General features: G+C 38.4%; 2 non-coding genes across 2 annotated transcripts; both read right to left on the reverse strand.

Moving 5' to 3' along the window:
- Positions 1-653: 653 nt before the first annotated feature.
- On the reverse strand, positions 654-725 carry TRNAM-CAU (transfer RNA methionine (anticodon CAU)). Its single transcript has one exon. It is a non-coding gene; the product is annotated as a tRNA-Met (tRNA).
- Positions 726-2,768: 2,043 nt separating this feature from the next.
- On the reverse strand, positions 2,769-2,840 carry TRNAM-CAU (transfer RNA methionine (anticodon CAU)). Its single transcript has one exon. It is a non-coding gene; the product is annotated as a tRNA-Met (tRNA).
- Between the last annotated feature and the right edge of the window lie 17,079 nt (positions 2,841-19,919).

The following is a 19,919-nucleotide window of genomic DNA, read 5'->3' on the forward strand; positions in this document are numbered from 1 at the left end:
ACATATTTAAACTGTAAACTTTTAATATAATATATAGTTTCTTTAAATACGATATTAAATATCAAAGTGTTTAACTTATTTTCAATTTTATGTTATATCCTGAGTTTATAATGGTGTTCGAATCACCAAGTAACAACTCTAAATACGCATTATATTGATATGTAAACAAATATTTTTGAGGGTGAGTGGTAAATTTTTTTGAAAGTTAAAGTAAACATATGAATATCATCTGCCATGTTTACATAGCTTTTCATATTGGAAGATATAAGACTTGTCGTGTATCAACATACACAACAGTTACTACATTAAGTATTTAGATAAACATTAACACGTTATTATACTTCAACAAACAATCATATCATAATATTTAGCGAATTTACGCCACATATACAAAATTTAATGCACTTTTACAATTAGAAGTCTATCCCTATTTTTTCAAGTCACGAAACAAGTTCAACAAACTAGTTATCTCTCAGAAGTATTATAACATGATATTTATGCTCATCATGATATTAGGAAACACATGTCACACATACAGTTGCGAGTCACACGTACATTTTATACAATTTAACCATAGATGTCTTGCATTTCATGCACTATTTTGATTTGTAACATGTTTTTTTGAATAAAAACAAAATTATATTTGAAAATTCTATCAGAGCCTGGTTTCGATCCAGGGACCTGTGGGTTATGGGCCCACCACGCTTCCGCTGCGCCACTCTGATTAACATTTAATTTAATAATTTCATCTAATAAATATATTATGCGTTGGTGATATCAAATGATAAATTTCATTTGGTAAAGAGTTCATGTCCAAATAACAACGAGCAATAAACCATTTATCATATTTTCACCTTTATGCTTGCTACACATCATACCAATGCTAGAATAAGCAACAACTAACTTAAAAAAACCCATTTCACAAACGCACCTATAAACAACGAAGAGTGAGTGGTAAAGAAATACAAAGAATAAAACACACATGTATAAGAAGATCATCGCTAGTATTTGTAGAATTTTTTATAATGGCATAGATACGCATATCTCATGTATCAACGAATTAAATAATGTGTACGTTTAATTTCTAGAAACTCATTATAACTTAAACACATATCCGTAAGAAAAATTAGACATCAAGTACAGGCATAATAATGCATATAAATACATATTTCACATTCACAATTAGAGTTCTGTTCAATTTGTTGCAAATGACATTATAAATTTAACTAGAAACATTCTGTTAGCATTCTAACCTGACACGTATATTCATTATGATGAACTAACACACAAGTCTCACACAAACATTTCAGTCACACAAACATTTTGTTGAAGAAGTAACTTCACACACCCGAACGGGAAAAGGCGTAAATGTTTGATATTAATAAGAATATCTAGAGTTTGAATATGTACATTTTTCAATGAAAACCACAGGGTATCTGACCATAACGGTTGATATAAATCATTCATTCATTTATATAATTTACACGTCATTTTAGTATTTTTTGTAGGTCATCTTGCAATTCGATATTGTCTTGGTGTAAAGGTACTTTCCGACATCTGTGGTGAGTAGACTACTGAGGGCAACATTTGTAATCTGGTACCTCCAATATATTACTTGTCCATTTAATAATTGGTTACGGAAGAAACAATTTACCTATAATCGTCTTGAGCAAATTATTTTTGTTGGGAAACTTTTTTTTTTGAAAAATAAATTATTTATTTTATCAAATCTAGTTTATGTCAAAGGTTTGTTGGTAAGGGCCCGCATCGCTTCATCTGCATCTCTCTAATTAAAATTAAATCTAAATTTAGGCTTATTACATAGTTTTGTGGTGGTAACATGGAATTATTGTTTAATATTTCGCTTATATATGTAATTGTATATTTCAATTATATAGAATTTCTGTTTAATTCCATGTAAGTACTTAGTGTTAGTCCTTACATTTTTTTTTATCTTGTTATTTTATTTTAATGTTTGTAATATATTTAGTATTTGATTTTAATCTTTTAAGTCAATAATATAAAAATTTCACACGATACAATGTTAATTTCAAATACAAGTCTAAAATAACATCGAAGATTATTTGATAGATCCAAAGCAAAAACCTCAAAAATAACCATGACTAAAAACAAATTGTAAAATATTTGCTAGGACAATATATATATTTAAACTGTAAACTTTTAATATAATATATAGTTTCTTTAAATACGATATTAAATATCAAAGTGTTTAACTTATTTTCAATTTTATGTTATATCCTGAGTTTATAATGGTGTTCGAATCACCAAGTAACAACTCTAAATACGCATTATATTGATATGTAAACAAATATTTTTGAGGGTGAGTGGTAAATTTTTTTGAAAGTTAAAGTAAACATATGAATATCATCGGCCATGTTTACATAGCTTTTCATATTGGAAGATATAAGACTTGTCGTGTATCAACATACACAACAGTTACTACCTTAAGTATTTAGATAAACATTAACACGTTATTATACTTCAACAAACAATCATATCATAGTATTTAGCGAATTTACGGCACATATACAAAATTTAATGCACTTTTACAATTAGAAGTCTATCCCTATTTTTTCAAGTCACGAATAAATTTTGATTTGTAACATGTTTTTTGAATAAAAACAAAATTATATTTGAAAATTCTATCAGAGGTATATCTCTCAGAAGTATTATAACATGATATTTATGGTCATCATGATATTAGGAAACACATGTCACACATACAGTTGCGAGTCACATGAAAATTCTATCAGAGCCTGGTTTCGATCCAGGGACCTGTGGGTTATGGGCCCACCACGCTTCCGCTGCGCCACTCTGATTAACGTTTAATTCAATAATTGGATCTAATAAATATATTATGCGTTGGTGATATCAAATGATAAATTTCATTTGGTAAAGAGTTCATGTCCAAATAACAACGAGCAATAAACCGTTTATCATTTTTTCACCTTTATGCTTGCTACACATCATACCAATGCTAGAATAACCAACAACTAACTTTAAAAAATCCATTTCACAAACGCACCTATAAACAACGAAGAGTGAGTGGTAAAGAAATACAAAAAATAAAACACACATGTATAAGAAGATCATCGCTAGTATTTGTAGAATTTTTTATAATGACATAGATAGGCATATCTCATGTATCAACATATTAAATAATGTGTACGTTTAATTTATAGAAACTCATTATAACTTAAACACATATCCGGAAGAAAAATTAGACATCAAGTACGGGCATATTAATGCATATAAATAGATATTTCACATTCACAACTAGAGTTCTGTTCAATTTGTTGCAAATGACATCATAAATTTAACTAGAAACATTCTGTTAGCATTTTAACCTGACACGTATATTCATTATGATGAACTAACACACAAGTCTCACACAAACATTTCAGTCACATAAACATTTCGTTGAACAAATAACTTCACACACCCGAACGGGAAAAGGCGTAAATGTTTTATATTAATAAGAATATCTAGAGTTTGAATATGTACACTTTTCAATGAAAACCACAGGGTACTGTAGCGGTGTATTCGTCGCTATATGATTTATTGATTAATTCAAAAGCAAAGTATACAAAGAATCGAGTCTCCACCGCACTTTTATTTATCCTAAGGAATGGCTAAAAAGCGAACAAAAGCCTAAGAAGTTTTACACATAGAAAACTAATGAAAAGATCAGAGAGTCTGGGTAAGGGGTAAATTACGCAATGGGAAGGTGTTAGACACCCAAAACGTCCTAGGTACTCCTAGGGAGCCCTTTTCACACTTGTTGTATAAAAAGTTTATTTGTTTATGACATATTGTGCAAACATGATTGGGATGATGAGGAAAGAATATACAATTTTATTATTTGTGTGTTTGAACGGATGAACCCGTTGCCTACGTACCTTCCATGAAAGGTAAGGATCAAAACGCCGTAGTTCGGCTAAAAAATTTCCAAAATATGAGTGGGTTCATTTTAAAATAAGAGCACTAAGGCTTTTCATTACCAATGGGAGAAAACTCAACCAATACCAACAATCCACCATGCGAGGACGGCTTCAACATACTAGTGAGGGGTTAACCCTATAATAAGTATGGAAGGCTTACAATCAACTCACTAAGGACAAGGTAAGATTTACATCAACCACTATGGTAATTGAAACCTATGGCTAATGTACGAAAACATATTAACAATGGACAAAGCCACAAAACAATTGAATGGGTGCAGTTAATTGATTATGAACATTCACAAAATATGGTCAAGGTATGATTAAGATTCAATTCAGAAAGAAGTATTATCAAAAGTGGAGTTTGAAAGTCAAGGACTTAAGGTCCAGGTTTCTAATTTGAAAAGACATGAAAATGTTTTTACAATATGTATTTCAAGTTTGAAAGCAACATGTGAAAAGGTTTAGGACAAAGAGGGTATGGATGGAGGAGTGTAAAACTTCCTAGAAGTTCACCTCTTGAGATCATATAGAAGATGATTCAAGTGTGTCCTTTGGAATGAGGCAACAAAACAAGTAAGCACATAAAAAGCGAGGTGATACTGGATGCCAATCAATGGACTTAAACCAATCTCACAAACAAAGGCGGATACCGGATACCAATCAATGGATTTACACCAATCTCCTAAAACAAAACAATGATACCGGATGCCAATAAATGGACTTACTCCAATCTCACAAAATAAAAGCGGATACCGGATACCAATCAATGGATTTACACCAATCTCCTAAATCAAATAATGATACCAGATGCCAATAAATGGACTTATTCCAATCTCGCAAAGCAAAACAAAACATGCATATCAGATGCCAATCTATCTGGGCTTACTCTAATCTCCAACAGATGATCATGGGAAAACAAATGCCAACAACATGGACTTACAATTGAATCCTCACATACAACAACCAAACAAGCACTAAGCAAAGAGGACATAAGAAGCCAATGAAATGGTCTTACACTCAATCCCTTCCAAATCATAGGAACAATGGCCAATTAATGGACTTACTGTTGATTCCTCAATGGGCAAACTCAAACAAGTCACAAAGATATGAAATGATGACCATGCTATAATGAACAATTAATGATGATAAATGCACAAAGGTATGCAAACAAACATGTACAGATGAATCAAGCAATCAATCAAACAAAGTCATTTAGCACACACTATATCCAAGCAACTAGGCTCAAGCAAGGGTTAGACTTTAAAGTCAACTGGAATGGGGTAAGTGGTGCTCTTAACCTTAACATTGAGAGTTAAGGTGAAGCAGATGTAAAGGATATGAGGGGTGTGCCTCATTGCTCTTATCCCTGGTCAGGGAGAGCTTTGAATATCAGAAGGTGTGGGAGTTCAGAAAGTTGGAACTCTCTCCACGAGTTAATGACTCTATAGATCTTGGGTTAAGATCCACAATGCTACAACATGTAATGTGAGCAAAGGGAAGACACACAGAATAGTAGGAGATGGACTACACATCTCTTCTATCTACCAATTGCCTTATCAAAAGGACTTTTCCTGCTTGGGGACAAAGATAAACAATCACAAACAATGCCTCTTAAGGAGGACTTCAGACAGGTGCCCGGCCAAGTAACAGGCCAGGTCTTCCAGACTACATGAAGAAGAGATGTTATACCTCAATGCTTAAGTTATCAAGCAAAGCAAGAGCAAGTTCACAATGAACTATAGCAACTAAGGTACCAGAAATCAATCCAATTCAATCAGTACTCAAGTCACAAAAGTCAAACAGATAAACCAACAGTCAACAGACAATGTACAATCAAACAATCAAGGCTACATTGTGCAAAGCACAAGCTCAACTCAAATGAGCCAAAGAATCCTACAAAACAAGTCAAAGTTAGTTCATAACAATTAAGCAAACCAACTCAAGCTATGCAAATTGATCTCCTTAAAGCCATATGCTTCTTAACCTGAAAACAAACTCACACATGAGAAGCAAACCCTTAGGCCAAAGCCTAGGGTCAAAGAAGGAGAAATATTCCAAAACAGAACATGAAAATTGGTAAGAATCAATATTTATCAATTAAAAACATTATCCAATTGGTCCCATATCAAAAGCATCAACCAATTTTATTTCATACACAAATCATGTCAAAGTAAGCACATTGGAATCACATTGGAGTAAACAGAATGAACCAATTCAAATCAAATCAAAAATGGCTCAATAAATTCCAAGAAAAATCATGCCTAAACAGAACATATCAAATGAGCAACATACCAAAAATCATGGCATTTGGATAAGTATAAGCATGTCAAAGAAATTCACTAAGTCAAGGTATGCAAAAACAAGCTCAACCAAGACTACAAATGGTGCATCAACTTAAAGCAATCCTAAAACAGAAATGACATAAGATAAATGAACCAAACCAAAACCATAATGAACTTCAACATGTTAATAATCAAAGTACAAAATTTCAAGCTCATATGATAATGCATGAGAATTTCACAAATCATGGAAGTTGAACACTCAACAAAAGTCCAATTATGACCAAACAGCAAAGAAAATCTCAAACAAATAGGAAATGGATCCAAAAAATTCTACAAAAAAGCATGCTCAAACTAGACATCCAGAAGAATCAACATGAAAAAAATCAGATTATTTGGCAAATGAATGGCATGGTAAATAAAATCAGAAAATTGGACAAGAAATGGTGTGACACACATTGTCACACCTATATTGATCACATCATATCTCACAAACCAGAAATGCAAAAATTACAAACTCTATACCAAAAGATCAGTCAAGATGTCTATATTATGCATGTAAAATTTCAGCTTCATTGGATCAAGCATCATGATTTCATAAAAGAAAGGGCAAGCAATGTGCAAGAAATGACATGTGATAACAAACCCTAGGCTAAAACAATTTTCAACCGAGCACAAGTTCTGGAAAAATCACCATAAAAAAGTACACATGATAAGGAATAAGGTGAAAAAAATCTCACATCAATTGGATCATTATTTTTTGAGTTATGAATTTTTGAATGAGGAGAAAAAATAAAAAAAAACATGAAACAAGTAGCATGTACATGTAAGGCATGAATGGAAAAATGCAATAGCCAAAATGGAAAAGGCTCTGGTCCGGATTCGAACCGAGTGGACATTCAAATATCCAAGGCGCGCCAAGACCAAAACGAGGTCGTTTCAGCCAAACCCTAGGCGCATGCACGCATCCATAATCCGTAGGAAAAGCTTATGGATCCGCAGGTAAGTCTGTGGCAAAGGCGATGAAGGTTGCGGTAAAATCCGCAGGAAACTTTCCAGAATTCAAGAACACATGAAGATCTTCATGATCTTCATCAATGATTTTTCCAGAAAAAATTAAAAGGTTCTAGAAACACAAATCGTGCACATCATCACGTAGATCTAACATTAGGCAACAAGAATCAATAACTAACACATCCAAAAACATCATATTATGCAAGAATCGAATGGATCTAGAATCATCATGAAATATTCAAATCAACGAATCTCACTCATTATAGCATGGAATCAAGTAATTTTTGGCTCAGTGTTCTCACAGAAGAAAGATCTACACGAATCACATAACTAAATCAAGAAAGGAGAGGATCGATTTTCATACCTCTTGAAGAACAGTTTGCAATTCCACGTGTTCCTGGCCTTGTAGTGATCCAATCTTCTTCCAGCAAGCTTATGTAATGTGTTTGAGGAGTTCTTGATGCTTAATCGGCTTTGAATCCACGGATTTGAGATTTCACCATTTGATGCTCTTGCTCCAAGCTGCTTCAATTCTGCACGAAATCACCTGGTTCCAGCTTGAATGTTGCTCAGTCATGATGTTAGATGAAGAATCAAACAAGAATTATGCAATTTCTATGAAGAAATGGGAGAAAAATTGAGAGAAATTTGAGAGAAAAAATTTGAGATCTGAATTTGTGAACTGTGGTTATGAATTCTGTTAGGATTAGGAATATATAGCACCTGTTAATCATGTCCATAATCATCATTAACCAAAATGTAAATGGATTAGTGAAATGAGCATGTTAATGTAAATTGGCCAAAACACCCTTTATGCATGTATGAGCAATGAAACAGTACCAAGCTGCATGAAATGAGTTCAAAATGTCATTTGGAGGCAAATGGAATTGGTTGGAAATGAATAAAATGCATAATTTTCAAATTCACTTTTTCCCTCCAAAAAATTAAATTGAATCAAGTGAAAAATGAAATATTTTTGTGATGAGTTTTAATGAAATGTGATGCATGATTATGATAGTGCACATCAAGAGAAAATTGCTCCAAAAAGAACCACATGAATTGGCCTTTTGATGCAAAAGTTATGCTAGCTTGAAGTTCAAAATCCATTGACAATGATTTGATCATAACTTGCCAACCACAAATGAGAAATGGATGTTCTTGGACTTTTTGGAAAGGTAAGAGCAAGAGCTTCAACTTTCATGTTGGACAAAATTTGTTTTGAAGCTTGCTTGATGATGTAAATTTGAGGAGAAGACCATTCCATTTTTGGCAGTTTGAAATTACAGGTCACTTACTATTTTTGGAAACTTTTTATCTGACCTCAAATTCTTCAATGATGATGTTTGAAATGTTATATGAGACTTGTATGGGCATGAATGAGACCTTTCTAACCATCTCCCACCATCAAATCCCTGATTTTATGCACAGTTGACCACAATTGACTTTGCTAGGGTTTTGGTTGACTGAACAATGCTTTGATGAATTTCAAGCCTCTACCATTTGAGATCTTGATTCAAAATGATGTCATGGTTCATATGAACTCTTGATGAATGATCATGGTGCCCAAATTCTTCATAATGGCCACCATCTATGGCTCAATGAATGCCTTTGACTGGCTTGACCTATTGTTGCTTCATCTGCAAGTAACAAGGTTAGATGACAATATTTTTGTACTTTTGGTTAGTAAACAAATGAAAATCAATGATATACATATGCAAAACATGCTTGGTGATCAAGAATCACACTCAAAAGACAACCCACCCACAGGAAAGAAGGCAAGGTGCACAATGATCCTTGAGGCAATGATATGATATGATATGATGCCATGAGGGATCTTAGGGACAAAATTGGGGTCTTACAGATGCCCCTATTTAAGGTCATTCTAGCCGGAGAAGTGAAGTTTAGAAATCTTCATCTCGACGCGGTAGAATGGGCTTAAATAACAGTAATGAGACAAATTTTGGTCCCTAAGAGACCTCATGATGCAAATGTATGCATGTAAAAGACACAAACTCTGTGGGGATATGGTTCCCACAGAAGAAAAAGACGATCCATCGGAGCAATACACTCACCAGGAACAGAGACTTTAACAGGACTCTTATTGGGGATAAAAAGAAAAAGAATGCGTGAGCAGGACACGACTCTGAATTAGGGGAAAACATAAATTAGACTGGAGACTTTATTGGGGAAGTAAAGGACTCAAACTGGGGATCAGAGGGTTTCCAAAGGAAAACACAAGCTGACTCAAACTATCCACAAAGGATACTTCGGATGAAAATCCGGACTCAGACCAGAAAAAGATTCATAAAGAACCTCCCTGCCCGGAAAAATGCATATATTGGGGAAAATGCCAATACAGCAAAGGTAAAAATCACCACAAGAAAACTCCACTGGAGAAGGTCTAACAAAGAGACTCTCACGGGGAAAAGCAACAAGGAAATGAGGTGTTACCGGTATAAAGGTAACAAACTCAGGAAGAATGAATATCTAAGACCGGTATAAGGGTGAGAGATATCAATCAACCAAACATCTGAGAAAGACCTAAAAAGGTACATCAACTCAGAAAAATCTGACTCCACAGGGGACCGAGGTCATGATAGGGAGCAGAAAGGAAGGAACACCAGGGATACCGAAGCATATAATAGGTGACCAACCAAAGCGTGAATTGGTTTTTACTGCCAAAACACTCATCATCCAAAGGAGGGCTTGAAAAAGCAAATCGACTCACAGGATGGACATTCGAATCCACAACGGGAAAATGAATCTTACTCAACTGGGGACACAAACCCAAAGAGCGCATGAGATATAATATCCATTACCGTCAGAACGTGGATAGAATACTCGTATGAGATGTATTATCTATTACCGTCAGAACGTAGATAATATACTCGCATGGTAAGAAACACCAAGGATACCGGTTACTAGGTATATAATAGGTGATCACCGAAAACGTGAATTGGTTTTTACTGCCAAAACACTCATCATCCGAAACACAAACTGGTTAAAGGATGGATATTAGATTCTACAAAGAATACGAATCTTACTCTACTGGGGAAAATCAACAAAGGACTCCAACCAAAGAGTGAAAGAGGTATATTATTCATTACCGTCAGAATGTGAATAATACACTCGAAAAGGAAGAGACACCAGAGATACCGGTTAGGGCATATAATAGGTGATCAACCAAAAAGAGAGACAATCGATACCAAGCATACGGGTAAACGAAAGACAACTCAAAAGGGATAAATTGCAAGCATCCGGCAATCATCCGAAACAACAAATATTCGATTCTGCAAAAGGGAAATAACGAATCTTACTCGACTAGGGAAACACAAAAGGCTTCGACTGAAGAGTGCATGAGATATATTATCCATTACCGTCAGAACGTGGATAACACACTTGCATGGAAGATTATCCACAACCGGTTACTGGGTTAACAAAGGATAAATCGACCAAAAAGAAAGGCATCGGGATACCAAACTAGGTATATAATGATGACCAATCAAAGGGAGCAACAATCATTACCAAGCAAACGGGTAAATGAAAAGCGACTCAACTGGGGATGAATTGCAAGCATCCGACAATTACCCACAAGAACTAGCTGGGGATTCATTGATAAACAATCAATGATCCGGGGAACAAATCACTATCAAATGGTGAAAGGACCCACTGGCAACTTCAAAGGATATAATTGCAAGCATACGGCAATTATCCAGAAGACTTGCTGGAGATATATTGATAAACAATCAATAATTCGGGGAACAAATCACTAGCAAACGGTGAAAGGACCCACTGGCGACTTCAAAAAGGGATAAAATTGCAAGCATACGGCAATTATCCAGAAGACTTGCTGGGGATACAATTGCTAGCATACGGCAACTATCCACAAGCAAAAGAGGAATATCAACATCAAATATTGAATGAAGATAACCACAAAGAGTAACCATCATCGGTTAGGATGAACAACAAGGTTAACTCTGCAAAGGGGAGAAATTAGGGTTTACAACTACCGAATACGGGGTAGAATACCAAAACTCTGGTTGAGGATAAAATTGCTAGCAACCGGCAATCATCCACCTGTACCACGAGGCACAAACTCCGCTAGGAAGAAAAACACAACATCATAACAATCCGCCATCAACCAGAACGAACCACAAAGGTTACCTCTGTTAGGGGAAAAGAGATAGGACTTACGACTACCGAATACGGGGTAGTGGCCAACCACTCTGATGAGGATAAAAGATTTAGGGTTTACATCCGCCGAATACTGGGTGGAAAACCAACAACTCCACGTGGGGAATGAAAGAATCACAAATCCGCACGGGAACAAAATAGGGTTTATAACAAACCACAAACTCTGCTGGAGAGTACGAAAACCAGGATTTACGACTACCGAAAATTAGGTAGAAAACCGAATCAACTCTTGCTGAGGAATAAAAGGTATATAACCACTAATTCCATCAAGAAGAAGGAACTTATGACTTACAACTACCGGTTACTGGGTAGAGGCCCAAAGAGGTTCCGTTGGGGATAAAAGAATTAATGCCGGTTACTAGGCAATTATTCATTTATTCCACTGGGAAGCACAAGAAACAGTTGACAAATGCCAATTCGGGGTCGATCCGAAAAGACAGACTGAATCAAGACACGTCCTATGAGGATATAACTCAATAGGAAAATCCACCCCAATATATGTGTTGGGAGGAAACGGAAGAAACCGTCATCCACGAGGATAATCTCAGTGGGGAACTGCAGAAGGAACGACAAACATTTTCTGCTTATGGGCTGACTCTATATGGAGAGATTTAAACACCCGACATCTGCTTGGGAAGATCTATTGGAGATCTATATCACCCATAGCAGGAGAACAACAAACAAAAGATATATGGCAAAAATGCAACATGAATATCTGAATGTTTATGATTATGCATGAATATGCGTGGTTTATGTTTGATGAATGCTGACAAAACAAACAATTCTAACACAAACAGGCCCAGGAATCAAACGTCCGGTACTATACTTCCAGGGGAAAAACCAACTGGAAAGCCAATCTGCTGGAGATCCACATGCTGAAAAGAAAAGATCTGCGGGAGGCAAAAGATCGGAAATATCAAATAAACACCAGATCTCTGAGTAATGGATCAACAACAACCCAACTGGCGAACAGAAAGTCACGACAGGCACAAACAGCCACAAAGACGAATCTGTAGGGGAAACAGGAGAAATCCCAGGATATCTGCAGGGGAATCCTCAGTATCAAAAATTCATTGCATAAGCGAGCATTGCTATGAAAGCAACTCCACACAACTCCACTGGGGAACAACCCACTGAGGGAGAACAGATCATCCATGTAGATTCTGCACAAGCAACTCTACATGGGGAGAACACAAATATCCATTCCATCGGGAATACATCCACTGAGGGGAAAACAGATCACACAAGTAGATTCTGCAACAAGCCACCCTACTGAGGATCAAAATCAATCGGGAAATCAACCCACTCTGTGGATGATGGACCACCAACCCAACCTACTGGGGAAACAGAGGTTCCAACAAACGGAAACTGTCACAAAAACAACTTTGTTGAGGATATCAGCTCCGACGGAGACTCTGAGGGAAAACCACAGATACAATCCTGATTCTGTTGGAGATCCCAACTCTAATGGGGATTTTGCACAAATACAATCCACCAAACCACAAATCTACTGGCAGATCTACCGGGGATTTCACTGAAGAAACCATTGAGGATACGGAAGAAAGCTAGGGATCAACCACTGAATGCTAACTCTTCTAAGGAGAACACCCACAACTGCTGAGGAGGAACACAATCACTGCTCTGCTGAAGGGATAAGCACTCTGATGGGGAGATAGCAACTCCGCTGGCGACTTGGCCGGGGAATAGAGTACTGATGGCGAAGAAAACGAAGTCTTCAACAACACTCTGCTCTGGGGATATATCACAAATTCCACTAGCGACTGTGCTGAGGAAAAACAGCAACAACCCTGCTTACGACAATGTTGAGGAAAGCGGTAAAGTACCGGGATATCAATCCACCAACCACTGAATCTTCAATAGAAAGCAACCACGCTGAGGAGAGAAACAACAAACTCCGCTAGCGACTACACTGGGGAGAAATGGAGTACCTAGGTCTCCAACCACCAATTACCGAATCTTCCAAAAGGAAAAAACACCCATGCTGGGAGAGAAAGCTGCTGGAGAAGAAAACGAAGTCTTCAACAAGCACTCTGCTTAGGGAACAACCCACAACAACAACTCTGCTTGGGGAACAACCCCAACAATCAAGCAGGAGAAAGAGGATACAACCAATGCCAGTAATATGAACAAATGTCTTACCTGTTGGAAATCATGCCACCCTTGGGAGAGCACTGAGAACTTCTTTAAGTATCCTTTCATCACTGTGAATGTTCACTTTGTTTAAAACAACAATTTTGAAAAATTATTTGTTTTAAAACAATGACATTTTATCAATTAAAACATGCAAACATTTGTTGAATTGAAACAAATAAGAGTGCAAATAATTGGATAAAAAGCTCAAATTTATTTGATGGAATGGTAGCCTGCAAATGGCAAGACTCCATAGATCTGTACAAATTTGAAATCAGTGATATATATTGGAAGAGGGCTATATTGAACATAATGATCCTTTCTCTACCAATTTGAATCTCGATGTATTCAAGCTTCATTCGACGACGAATCGAGAATCTCTGACGAAAAGACGGCTGTGGAACAGAAAGTCTTGTCAGGATGCAGTTACTTGCCAAATCCCTAATTTTTGCCTAGATTACCCCAGGGTGAGGTACTCAATCTAGCGGGATGCAAATATACTTCTTTTTTCAAGTCTCTAATTTTTGCCTGGATTAACCTTGCGGGTTCTCCACCAAGACACTCATTTTTGCCTAAGCCGCCCTTTCGGGTTTTCAACTTAGCGAGCTATTCTGTTTTTCATTTGCATATACTCTTTTTTTTAAGGCAAAGTATCTCTTGACTGCATCTGAATTCACAGGACGAGTGAAATCCTCCCCATCCATTGTTGTAAGCATCAAAGCTCCGCCTGAAAAGGCTCTCTTAACAACATATGGACCCTCGTAGTTTGGAGTCCACTTTCCCCTGGAATCGGGCACGAAAGACAAGACTTTCTTGAGCACGAGGTCACCTTCTCGGAACACACGAGGCTTGACCTTCTTATCAAATGCTTTCTTCATTCTCTGCTGATATAACTGACCATGGCACATGGCAGTTAATCGCTTCTCTTCAATCAAATTCAGTTGGTCGTAACGACTCTGAATCCATTCAGCATCAGTCAACTTGGTTTCCATCAAGACTCTCATTGATGGGATCTCCACCTCTACTGGGAGCACAGCCTCCATGCCGTAAACAAGAGAGAAAGGGGTTGCCCCTGTTGAAGTGCGGACAGATGTACGATAACCATGCAAAGCAAATGGCAGCATCTCATGCCAATCTTTGTACGTAACTGTCATTTTCTGGATAATCCTCTTGATATTTTTATTAGCAGCTTCAGCAGCCCCATTCATCTTAGGTCTGTAAGGAGAGGAATTATGGTGTGCAATCTTGAATTTAGCGCACAACTCATCCATCATCTTATTATTCAGATTAGATCCATTATCAGTAATGATCTTATCTGGCACACCATAACGGCAAATCAGCTGGTTCTTGATAAACTTCACAACCACCTGCCTCGTCACATTCACATACGAAGCGGCTTCAACCCATTTGGTGAAGTAATCAATTGCTACGAGAATAAACCTGTGTCCATTGGACGCCTTCGGTTCAATCATGCCGATCATGTCGATTCCCCACATAGAGAAAGGCCATGGTGATGAAATCACATTCAGAAGTGTCGGAGGAATATGAATCTTATCCGCATAAATCTGACACTTGTGGCATTTCTTCACATATTTGCAGCAGTCAGACTCCATTGTTAGCCAATAGTAGCCTGCTCTCAACATTTTCCTAGCCATGGCATGTCCATTGGAATGAGTACCAAATGAACCCTCATGGACTTCAGTCATCAACAGGTTTGCTTCGTGTCTATCCACGCATCTGAGCAAAACCATGTCAAAATTTCTCTTATACAGCACTTCACCACTGAGGTAGAAACTTCCTGACAACCTTCTCAAAGTTTTCCTATCTTTCACAGATGCCCCAGGCGGGTAGACCTGGTTCTGGAGGAAATTCTTGATATCAAAATACCAAGGCTTGTCATCAATCACTTCTTCAACTGCAAACACGTGAGCTGGTCTATCCAAGCGCATCACAGCAATATTGGGAACTTCATTCCAATACTTGACCACAATCATGGAAGCAAGCGTAGCGAGAGCATCTGCCATCCGATTATCCTCTCGAGGAATATGATGAAAGTCAACTTCTGTGAAGAACGTTGAAATCCTTCTTGCATAATCTCTATAAGGAATGAGACCAGGCTGATTCGTCTCCCATTCACCCTTAATCTGATTAACAACCAGGGCTGAATCACCATACACATCAAGATGCTTGATTCTCAAATCAATGCATTCTTCCAGTCCCATAATACAGGCCTCATACTCAGCCATATTATTCGTGCATTTAAAAGTTAGCCTTGCTATAAGCGGAATATGTGTGCCATGAGGAGTAATGATTACTGCCCCAATTCCATTTCCGTACTGATTCATAGCACCATCAAACACCATCGTCCATCTGGAACCAGGTTCCGGACCTTCATCAAGTGTAGGCTCCTCACAATCTTTCATTTTCAAATACAGAATCTTCTCATCTGGGAAGTCGTACTGAACAGACTGATGATCTTCAATCGGCTGGTGCGCTAAATGGTCAGCCAAGATACTACCTTTGATAGCTTTCTGAGCTCGATACTCGATATCATACTCAGATAACAACATCTGCCAACGGGCAATCCTCCCAGTTAAAGCAGGCTTCTCAAAAATATACTTGATTGGATCCATTCTGGATATCAACCAAGTGGTATGATTTATCATGTACTGGCGCAAACGCTTAGCAGCCCAAGCTAAAGCACAGCACGTCTTCTCAAGCATAGAGTATCGAGACTCACAATCAGTAAACTTCTTACTGAGGTAGTAGATAGCAGATTCTTTCTTCCCTGATTCATCTTGTTGACCGAGTACACAACCCATCGAGTCTTCAAGAACAGTCAGATACATAATCAGAGGTCTTCCTTCTACAGGCGGAGACAAGATCGGAGGTTCAGACAGATACTCTTTGATACTGTTGAAAGCTTTCTGGCAATCCTCAGTCCAATCATGAGACTGATCTTTCCGGAGGAGCTTGAATATCGGCGCACATGTGGCAGTCATGTGGGATATAAATCTGGAAATATAGTTCAAGCGGCCAAGAAAACCTCGGATTTGCTTCTCAGTTTTGGGTGCAGGCATCTCTTGTATTGCTTTGACCTTCGCAGGATCAACTTCAATACCTTTTTCGCTGACAACGAAACCCAACAACTTGTCGGAACGGACTCCAAATGTACATTTGTTCGGATTCAGACGAAGTCTAAACTTCCTCAGACGCTGAAAAAGCTTCAACAAATGCTCAACATGTTCAATTTCCGTTCGGGACTTAGCAATCATATCATCAACATAGACCTCTATCTCTTTGTGCATCATATCATGAAACAAGGTAGTCATAGCTCGTTGATACGTGGCTCCGGCGTTCTTCAAACCGAAGGGCATCACTCGATAACAGAATGTTCCCCAAGGTGTGATGAATGTTGTCTTCTCCATATCTTCGGGTGCCATCTTGATTTGATTATATCCGGAAAATCCGTCCATAAACGAAAAGACTTTGAATTTAGCTGTATTGTCTACCAACATATCAATGTGTGGTAGAGGAAAATCATCTTTCGGACTAGCTTTATTCAAATCTCTGTAATCAACGCACATACGGACTTTTCTGTCCTTCTTAGGCACAGGCACAATGTTGGCCACCCATTGAGGATATGTGGAAGTCACCAGGAACCCCGCATCAATTTGCTTCTGAACTTCCTCTTTGATCTTCACTGCCATATCCGGATGAGTTCTTCTGAGCTTCTGCTTCACAGGCACGCACTCAGGCTTCAAAGGCAGGAAATGTTGCACAATATCTGTATCTAGACCCAGCATGTCTTCATATGACCAAGCGAAGATATCGGAATATTCTCGTAGCAAACTGATCAACCCCTTCTTGACAGACTCTTCATGAAGTGCCCCAATCTTTACCATACGAACACAATCCTCAGACCCCAAGTTGATTGTTTCCAGATCTTCAAGGTGCGGCTGAATGATCTTCTTCTCGTGCTCAAGGAGACGGGTAATCTCATCAGGAATCCCTTCAACATCATCTTCCTCTGCCTCGAATACAGGGAATTCAAAATTGGGAGATGGCGTTGGATCATTATGTTCAATGGGTTTTAGGATCAACCTGCATAATGATTTTGGTTAATGAAAAACTTTTAGAATTTAAACAAGCAAACCATTAAGCAGATGAAAAATGTTGCTTTTATTCTTGTTTTTATGGGTTTTTTGTGATCACTGATTTCATGCAAAGGCAAAAAGTGAAAACAAATGGAAAAACAAATGTTTAACAATGCATTAATTGAATGAAAACATCATTGTATTAAATGCTGCCAACAATGTCATCACTTCTCCTTTTGGCATGGGAGAAGGGTTTTAAACAAAGTGAACAATTACTCTGATCTATGGATGACTGTAGGAACATCTACAGCGACCCAATTGTGGCAGACACCACCAGGTATGATGAAATTGCTCAAGTCATCTGCATCCTCTTCCAAGATAGCAGCAACCTCTTCAGGTTGATCAGCATGGATGAATCCTCCACTCTTGAACAGCCCAAGCTCGTTGAATGCTCCAGAGGAATAGCCAATGCCAGCCCGGAATCTGTTGTCTTCAAGCTCGATCATCTTCCCCAAACCAGCAACTGCACCACATTCAATGGCCAGTTTTGCATTACGGTAGGAAGCAAATGAAGGAGACTTTTTCTCAATTGGTTCATCAATAGATAAAGCTTGGAACGGAGTTCCAACTTCATCCTCAGCGTCAATATACGAGAAAGAAGACAGGTGGCTAACCAGGAGAGCCTTTTCTCCCCCTACCACAACCAGTTTCTTGTTCTTCACAAACTTCAGCTTCTGGTGTAGGGTGGATGTCACGGCGCCAGCCTCGTGAATCCACGGTCTACCAAGGAGACAGCTATATGATGGGTGGATATCCATTACCTGGAAGGTAACTTGGAAATCACTTGGTCCAATCTTGATTGGGAGATCAACTTCCCCAATCACAGTCTTACGTGACCCATCAAATGCTTTCACAACAACCCCACTCTGCCTCATAGGAGGACCTTGATATGATAGCTTCGAAAGAGTGGATTTTGGCAATACATTCAGAGATGATCCAGTGTCCACCAGCACGTTGGACATGGCATCAGACTTGCAATTCATAGAGATGTGTAAAGCCATGTTGTGGTCTCTTCCCTCCTCAGGGAGATCAGCGTCACAGAAATTCAACGTGTTGCAAGCAGTAATGTTTGCAACAATACCATCAAACTGTTCTACAGTGACGTCATGATCGACATATGCCAGGTCCAAAACTTTCTGCAGAGCCTCCCTATGAGGTTCTGAATTCAGCAGCAGAGATAAAACGGAGATTTTGGATGGCGTTTGTAGAAGCTGATCTACAACATTGTACTCACTCTTTTTGATGAGCCTCAGCATCTCATCACATTCTTCATTCACAATGCCACTCGGGCCAACAGAAGAATCAGAAGTCTTTTGTACAGAGAAGGGTTTGGCAACAGGTGCCGGGTTCTGAATATTAACAGCCGTCCCAACCGGACGCTCAACAGTATCAGAAGCAACAGCCCTAGCCTGAGGCTTAGGCGCAGAGAATACACGACCACTCCGGGTCAACCCACTTACATCGGCAATATTGGTGACAGAGGTTGAAGGCAAAGGCACTTCTCTCCCATCTTCAACAGCAACGGGGTTATATCTGAACGGCACAACTCGGTCAGAAGAATAAGGCGCAGGGCCTGCAGGCTTAATTGTCAAAGAAGGAGAGACCTTCGGCTTGCTGCCATCATAACGAATGACAACAGGCTCAGGCAATTTGAACACAGGAGAGATAACATTGACCTCTGGTTCATCTTCATCGACATTCCGATTCTGAAGAATCTCTATAGTTCCCTCGTCTAGCAACTCTTGAAGTTCTCTGCGCACTTGGCGACACCCCAAACGGTTAACAGAACAGATGCGGCATCTGTCATGGTCATGCTCCATATGGCTGTATTGACACAGCAAACGATGTAATTCGACCAGTGACTGTCTAATATGACTCACATATTTGACTTTATATTTCCCAGGGCACCCCTGGACCATATTCACTGATTTCCCATGCTCGAGCAATGGGTTCTTTGTAACATTGGGGCCTGAGTCCTCAAAGCTCAGAATACCGCATCTCATCAAATCTTGTACTTTGGTCTTCAACGGGAAGCAGTTCTCGATATTATGACCCGGAGCACCGGAGTGATACACACAGTGTTGGTCTGGCTTGTACCACCACTGAGGATTTGCAGGCACGGCAGGAGGATCCCTGGGACTAACCAACTTCCTTTCCAA

The sequence above is a fragment of the Lathyrus oleraceus genome, chromosome 7 (genome assembly GCF_024323335.1).
Source record: "Lathyrus oleraceus cultivar Zhongwan6 chromosome 7, CAAS_Psat_ZW6_1.0, whole genome shotgun sequence".
NCBI classification, from domain to species: Eukaryota; Viridiplantae; Streptophyta; class Magnoliopsida; order Fabales; family Fabaceae; genus Lathyrus; species Lathyrus oleraceus.